Source organism: Desmodus rotundus, chromosome 11 (genome assembly GCF_022682495.2).
Source record: "Desmodus rotundus isolate HL8 chromosome 11, HLdesRot8A.1, whole genome shotgun sequence".
In the NCBI taxonomy this organism is placed as follows: Eukaryota; Metazoa; Chordata; class Mammalia; order Chiroptera; family Phyllostomidae; genus Desmodus; species Desmodus rotundus.
Window position 1 is genome coordinate 3,353,842 of NC_071397.1, and position 8,801 is coordinate 3,362,642.

Below are 8,801 nucleotides of genomic sequence, written 5' to 3' on the forward strand. Positions count from 1 at the left end.
CACCGTTGATTTGAATCCCAGTATCCTTTCCATCACTATTGGTTCCCTGTACATTTTCCTTTATTTCACTTAGCATAGCCTTCATTTTTTCATCTAATTTGTGACCAAATTCAACCAATTCTGTGAGCATCCTGATTACCAGTGTTTTGAACTGTGCATCTGATAGGTTGGCTATCTCTTCATCACTTAATTGTATTTTTTCTGGGGCTTTGATCTGTTCTTTCACTTGGGCCATTTTTTTTTTTTTGTCTCAATGCACCTGTTACGTAGTAAGGGGCAGAGCCTTAGGTGTTCACCAGGATGGGGCAACCCTCATCGCTTAGTTGTGATGCTGTATGTGGGGCAGGGGTCTGGAAGGGAACCATGCAGCTTGCTCCGCTCTCTGCTGGATTTCAGTCACTTCCCCTGCTACCGACAAGCAAATTGGGTCATTCTGGTGCTGATTTCTCAGTGAGTGGGTTTGTGTACATTCTAGGCCACTGTGGGTCTCTCCAACGAGCTCTCTCTCCTGTGAGGCTGGGAGTTTCTCCTGCTGCTGCCTCAACCCCCACGGGTGTTTTCAATCAATGGTTTGAACCTTTATTTCCCCGCGCTGGAGCCCTGGGTTGTGAGGCCTGTTGCCAGGTCCACCAGCTGCAGCCTGTCCTGCCCCACTCCACAATCTGACACCTTGCTGGGTCCTCCAGCTGCTGCCGTGCCGCGAGTCCTCTCCGCCTGGCTGCCCATCTCCACCCCTCCTACCGGTCTGGATGAATGTTTCTTCTTTAACTCCTTGGTTGTTGGACTTCCACACAGTTCAATTTTCTGTCAGTTCTGGTTGGTTTTTGGTTTTAAATTGTTGTCCTTTTCGTTGTTCAAGGAGGCACAGTGTGTCTACCTACACCTCCATCTTGGCCAGAAGTCCCTTATTATTCTTGTTTTGCATGTGAAGACATTGAGGCTCAAAAGCCTTCTAAACTTATTTCTCTTTCCATATTATCCGTGTATTGATTTTTTTTTGAGAGAGACATTGATTTGCTGTGCCATGCATTTATGCATTCATTGGCTGATTCTTGTATGCGCCCTAAGTGGCATCAAACCCCCAACCTTGGCATATCTGGATGACGCGCTAACCAACTGAGCTAGTTGACCAGGGTCTTCCCATATGATCTGATTCACTGACCTGTTGCCTAAGACAGAGATTTGGGAATTTAGGATGACTTGCTCCCTCCCTCTCACCCACCCCATGCAAAACCCATCATCAAATCTGGGAGATTCTCTCTCCTTCATACTTTCATACCTATCTCTCCTTCTGTATCCCCACGGCTACTGCTATTGAGGCAGGAGACAGCGCAGGAAGAACTCTGAGGCCGCAATACTCTTACTGGCCAGTGTCTAGTATCCTGGTTGCCAGGAAACGCCTTTTACCAATTAGGAAGATTAAATAGTAAACCGAGGTAGGGAGGAGGAAGGAGATATGTCTCACATGCTAACTCAGCAGTCCTGAGCCTGGTCTGATGATATCGCCAGGTGTTCCAACATCACAAGAAACACTATGTTAGCAAGAAAGAAGGGACGTCCTTGAAATTCTATGTAGCATTTCCACTATCTGGGAAAGAAAGCCTGGAAACTGCTTTCATCCCAGGGCCTGGAAAGTGGGAGAGGGTCCACGGTGCCCAAAGAAGCCGATAAAAAACCTTTGGTTAATTGTCTACTTCTGGTCACTCTCTGTTTTACGAGGGAGTCCCTGATGTTTACAGAAAGAGCCCATAAGTAACTTTGGAAAGTGCCCCAATTTTAAGTAACTGCCTCCTGTCACATATCTGTATTCCAACAAGATGAACAAATGGAGTCCGGCGCAAGATAAGGATTCGGACTAACAGACCCCCGCACATACCTAAGTTTGGGTAGTCACACTCCCCCAGGAAAGCTGGCACCACATTTACTGGGTAATCAATATGTAACTTCTTTCTCCCATCCCACCAACTATATAAGTCCTCAGAAAAAAGGACTTGCTCTCTTTCTCGGGGGCTCTGGGAGCTCTTGGCTACTGGGCCACTGGGCCTCTGGCCACCTGGCCTCAGGCCACCCGGGGGGCTTGCCACCCTGGTCTTAGCTGCTCTTACTTTTGCCGCCCTGCTTTGCCCTGAAACTTTACCTCTCACCCCCCACTCTACCCAGTCCTGTTCTCTTCCATGGGAACCAGCCACTAATAAAGTGATTACACACTAATAGATTGGCTGATCTGTAATTCTTTACATGCAGCAGCAAGAAGAACCAGGTCTCTCCCATCAACACTATGGCTAAGGCCTTTGTATCTTCCACCCGCGTGTTTGCCTTTAACTTCTCCTTCTTGCCCCATATCTAATCAGACTCCAAGTCCAGTTGATTGGGTTTTCTTGGTCACTCTCAAATCCGTCCTCATGGCCACTACCTTACTCTGGCCTTCATCACCTCCCAGCTAGATGAGAGCAGTAACTGGGTCTCCTTGCTTACTTTCCTCCCCATGGCTGCCTAAATGGGCTTTCTAAAATGCAGATCCGTCCTTGACTCTTCCCACTTTCCAGTCTCTCACTGGTAACCTGAACAGTCAAGTTCATACTACCATATATTCCACGGACATTTGAGGCCCATGAACGTCTGGCCCAGGAGGACATGCTGTGCCTCTGCTTGTAGATCTACTAGAAGCTCCCTTCTACTTAGGTCCCCGGTACCTAGCACAGTGCCTGGCTCTTAGGAAGGATGCAGCAGATATTTTGTTTGTTTGTTCATCTAATGAATCCATTCTAAAATGAATGACTGGGTGTCATACAGCTTAAAAGGGATGAAGCAAGAGTCGAACTCAAGTCCGTTAATTTATTCAACAGTTAAGCTCTTATTATATGCCAGGTATTATGCTGGGTGCTGGCTATATGGCACAGAACAAAACAGATACAGCCCCTGCCCTCCTGGAACTTACGTGCTATTTGATTATCAACATTCATGTCTTTTGCAAGTATGTCAAGCGCTATTGCAAAGAACCTTATGATAATCTATCTGAAGTGTCATTAAATGAAGCTGCCAGTGTGACAGGGATGCGTACTTCAGGGATGGGAAAGCGAGGTTCGAACTCTCAAGTGCAGTAGGAATTCAGGAAAAGGGGAATCTTTAGGTAGGAGCTGGGATTCGAGATGGCCTGTAAAATTTCTAATAGGTTAGAAAAGAGAGTAGGAGAACATGGGGAAAATATAAGTAGAAAGAAGTGTAACACATTAATGGGCGCAAGAACTCTGGGTCTGGATATCGGACGGGAGGATCGGTGGACCTCTACGGGTGTGGGGTATCTCTAGGGTACGATAAGTTTTAAGAAAATCAACTTGTAGATCCTCAACTTCCAAGTTCTGTTTACCAAAAGTGCTTTCTGCTTTCATGATTTCACCTTCCCTTCTTTCTGTAGCAAGGTTCACCGTTCACCCATCCATTGCCATTCAACAGTGGACTACCCAAAAGGATAGAATTCCTGGAACACTACGCAAAGCTCCAATTTGGAATGCTACTGCAGGGCTGTGGGTGCTGAGAAAGTGAATGGTGCTGAGAACGTTCAAAACTGGATAACGACTTCTTTTTTTTTTTAAAAAAAGACCTTTTATTTTATTTCTTGATTCGAAAGAGCGAAACACTGATTTGTTGTTACACTTGTTTATGCATTCATTAGTTGCTTCTTGTGTATGTCCTGACTGGGGATTGAACCTGCAACCTTGGTGTATTGGGAGGATGCTCCATCCAACTGAGCTACCCAGGCAGGGATTCTCTTGGTTTTTAAGTCAGGAGGTTTCCCAATCTCTGCTTTCAAAACCAGAGGGACGTAATCACATTGTCAGCTGAAAAATCATTAACAAAATCTCTGTGATTTTTTTTTTTGGTGGGGTCAAACAACTCAGAAATAGATACTATTGCTATATCAAAATCCTCAATTCCCATCCACTTATCATGTGAACGAGGTTTCTCAGTTTTAATATGAAAAAATAGGACTAGAATTGATATTGAATGCAGTCCCATTCTACAATTAATATTCAACTATGTCCTGGCCTAGTAGCTCAGGTGGTTAGAGCAGGGGTCCCCAACCCTCCCCCTCCCCCCCTTGCCTGGTAGGAAGCAGCCACACAGCAGGAGGTGAGCGGTGGTGAGTGGCAGTATTAGATTCTCAGAGGAGCATGGACCCTACTGTGAACTGCGCATGTGAGACCTCTAGGTTGCAAGCTCCTCGTGAGACTCTAATGCCTGATGGTCTGAGGTGGAGCTGAGGCAGTGATGCTAGCCCTGGGGAGAGGCTGCAAACACAGATAATCATTAGCAGAGAGGTTTCACTGCACAAAGACCAGAATGAATCAATTACTTGCAGACTCGTATCAAAACCCTATCTAGTGAGTGGCAAGTGACAGTTAAGTTGCATCTGGTGGCAGGTTATAAAGCCATCCTCCCAACCCCGGTCCTTGGAAAAATTGTCTTCCACGTAACCAGTCCCTGGTGCCAAAAATGTTGGGAACTGCTGGATTAGAGCATCATCCCAATACGCCAAGGTTGTGGGTTTGATCCCCAGTCAGAGCACATACAAGAAGCAACCAATGAAGCATAAATAAGTGAAACAACAAGTTGATGTTCCTCTTTCCAAGCTTAATTTTTTAAAAAAGGAATAAAGAAAACTTTATTAAAAAAATATTTGCCCTGGCTGGTGTGGCTTAGTGGATTGAGTGCTGGCCTATGAACGAAAAGGTCACTGGTTCAAATCCCAGTTAGGACACATGCTTGGGTTGCAGTCCAGACCCCCAGTTGGGGCCATGTGAGAGGCAGCCAATCGATGTATCTCCCACACCTTGATGTTTCTCTCCCTCTCTTTATCCCTCCCTTCCCCTCTCTGGAAAATAAATAAATAAAATCTAAAAAATAATTCAACTATGACCATACACACTGTCAAGGGGGGAAGTAGACAATGAATTTCAGTGATAAATACACTTCCAATATCTTTTTGTATTTATACTTAGTATGTATAAAAGTCATAATATTTATGCTGTTTTTCTCAACTGGATGTTACTAACATTTGTAGTGGCCACTGAAACCAGATGGAAATTTCTTTTTTTTCTTTTTTCAGATGGAAATTTCTTACTTAGAGCTTTGTAGTTACATGAAACTTTAAACAAACTTAAATTTTAATGTATATACATATTTTGGTTGTAGATCTGTATAGTATGGTGATCAATAAAAGACTTTCCAGCATAAAAATAAGTTACATTAAGATTAGATTGTTGAGGGGGGAAAAGGAATAGAAATACAAGTACAAGGGGAAAAAGATAATGTAAAATATTTTTTTTGCTAAAGAAGGACTTGTTCATGTATTTTTAAGGTGCATAATGGTGAGCATCAAATCACTATGGAATTTAAGTCTTATTCAGTACATTTAAACGGGTAATATAGTGTCATGTTAAAATGTCAATATTGCCCTGGCTGGTGTGTCTTAGTGGACTGGGTGCTGGCCTGTGAACCGAAGGCTCAACGATTAGATTCCCAGTCAGGGCATGTGCCTGGGTTGCGGGCCAGGTCCCCAGTTGGGGGCGTGTGAGAAGCAACTGATTAATGTTTCTCTCCCTTCCCTCTCTCTAAAAATAAGTAAATAAAATCTTTAAGATGTCAATATTTATTAAAGAGTAGAAATTACATTCATCCTCTGGAACTGTTAAGTTTTAAACTAATGGTGAAAAATATTAGATGTCACCTTAAAAATGCGCAAAGAGCTGTATTGTTCTGATGTATTTTTTCAGGAGCAGAGGTATTACAGGGAAATTGGGGTCCCCCAAAATGGAAAGCTCCCCCACTAACCTGGCTAGGGGACAGAGAAGGGAGCAGGCCATTCATTGAGCGTTACTTTGCATATCTAAAGAACTGGGCCAGTGTGTTAGTAATGCTAATAGCTGTGCCTGAGCCAGGGAAATGGGCTGGACTCTAACCTGTGATGCTATGTAGCCAGAGGGGCTAGCCAAGCCTGAGAGAGAGCAGGAAGGCAGTCCCTGTGTCCCTGGGAGATGCCTGCCTGCACTAAAGAAGGCAGCACGGGAAAGGCAGAAGAAACCAGAGTACTGGCAGGTGTAACCCTTTGTGGGAGGATTCAGGAACGGGATTACGGAGGAAGATCTGTGCCAGGATTTAAGCCCAAGTGCGGAACAGCCAGTCTCTCTCTCTCTCTGAAACATGAGGCTGGGGAGCGGAGAAGTTTGCCTTGGCCATGCTGTTTGAAAGGATGCAGAAGGACCCCCACTGGTCCATCATGTGGAGGGGCCATGCGGTTTTGGATTAAAAGCAGGAGCCTAGCTGAGCATGGACGACTGGAAAAAGCCGGAATACTGACGGGAATCTTTCCAGCTAAACTACAGACTTCTCTTTCTTTTCCTGAGAGATGATACCCCTGACTGGCCTGGTGTGGCAAGGGGAGGCAGGACTGTGTGATTATGGGTGTTTTTCTTGTTTCTAAAGGGAGTGGGATTTAATGGCAGAATTCCTCCATCACTCTGAACCTGTACAACTTTTGAATAAACATTTCCTTCCCTTTTCATAAGACTCTGGCATTGGGAGTCAGTTTCTTTGGTGGCAGGCAATAGAACCCAGAGGAATAGAACCGGGAGTGGTTCTGTTTCAGAGAAGCAAACGATTTTGAAGACTACTACTATGAAGGACCTGTGACTGGAGAGGGTGACAGAGTCCTGACTATAGACATTCTTGGAAGCTAGGTAGAGTTCAGACTTGAGGTGATAAGCCAGCCTCTAAGCCCCTCTAAACGGTCCATTCCAGGCTTTTGAATGTTCTGCGATGGGACACAGGAGGGCGTAGATGATTGATGTGTGATCAGTGGTAGAAAGTCACCTGGCTGCCTGAACGCAATCCACACTGAGACTGGTAGAAGAGGCTATCGGTCTTGAGGGCCATTACTAGAGGGCAGGAGAAGATATTTCCCACTCTTTAATTCCAGGGTTAAAAATAACTCCTCTGTCCCTTCCAACATTCTGGACAAATCCAAGTATGTTCAATCTCTGATGCTGTCAGAGATACCCATAAACTTGGGGCCTCATGGAAAACACAAACCGTGTGGCCCCATTGGTCCCAGGTCATCCCTTTGTGGTTTGTATGTGAGGAGGTGACTGGCTAGAAAGCAAGAAGCTTGTTGCAAACGGCTGCCAGAATATGCGAAGAGGTCTCTGGCGGGTCCAGACAGTGCCACAGAAGATGGGCAGGAGCCAGCTTTTCCCTCGAGCTGTACCTGTGGACAAATCTAGTCAAAATGAAGATCCAGGGAAGCTGCATTAGTCTGGATTTGTGGTTCAAGAAACAGACCGATTTGAGTAAAAATGAAATTTATTAATAGAGTATAGAGAAGTTCCTGATGTAATTGGGAGGATGAAGGAGGCAGCTCGGAGGCTGTATAGTGAAGAACAATACCAAAAATCATAGCACATACTGTTACAGAACAGAGCAGGGGGTGGGGTGAGGTGGGTGAATGATATACTATTACTGAATGGACCCACCCTTGTGCTCCGGGGGCCCCCCCACCCATACTAGGTTCGCCTTGCCCACCGCCAGGGAAAGATGTCTCTCAATGCCAGAGATTGGTGAAAAGGAAAGGGATTATTTATTTAAGAAGTTATACAGAATTAGAGTAATGACTTAACGTCTTCATTGAAAGTACTAAAGTCCTTTAGAATACCCACAAACACACAGTCCTTCCTTCTCCCTCTGCCCAGTCTGGGACACCGTATCTCAGGGAAAGAAGTAGAAGTCTGTGATTCAGGCTCCCGGCACTATCAGCTGTGTTGCTGCCACAATCTCAAGTTGCATCCAAAGCCATGTGGCATCTTCTCACAGCCCACCAGCAAGAGTCCTTTCTCCCCTTTTCTTCCAGGCAAAGTCTCTCCTGCATCCTAAGCCACGTGGCAAAAAAGGAGCACCCCAAAGCTGCACTGTCCCAACTTTCGCCGAAGCCACGTGGTCCCAAAAAACCCCAGCTTGGCTGCTATGCCTGGGTTTAAATCCCAGAGCCAGTCTTCTCTGCAGTCCCATTTCTGACTCCTCCCACAATCAGTTACACCTACCAGCATTCCCATATTCTTCCAGCTTTACTGGGCTGCCATAGTAAGTCTGGGCAGGTGAGGCCCCATGGCGTGGAGCCAATCATCTCCAAGCTCTTACACAGGCTCTGTAACCAGGGAGAGTTGCCTCCCAGTTACATCATGGGTTGAAATCACTCCCATCTCCCTGGCTCAAAGCATGGCCACAGCTGTTTAACATATCTATGAAACCAGTAAAGGTTATAGATACGTTAAACGTCTGTTCTAGAGGTTATCTGCAAAACTGTTGCTATTCAAAACAACTCTCAATGGTCCTGCTCCCTGTGTCCCATCCTCCAGCTCAGACTTGTGGGGGTGAAGTCATCTTTATATATATATGTATTTTCTAATATTTCCTGGACACTCTGAGTTCTGGACCCTATTTCAAATCCCCATTTGCCCCCCCCCCCCACTGGCTGCACCCTGTTACAGTAACAGTTCTTTTAATGAAGATACCCCAGATGCCGCCACCTCTAGGTACAGAGATAGTGGCCTCCATGGCTAATGTCACCAATGCTGGACTCTGCTGTTACGACTGGAAATTAGGTGGAGCTGCTGCTCTGCTACTTACCTGAATGGATTGTTTGTACTCCCCACTTCTCCATCTTCCAGATCCCAGTGTGTCTGATTGGTCGAGCCTTAGTCATGTGGCTACACTTTAGCTGCAAAGGAGGCTGGAAGCAAAGGCCTGAC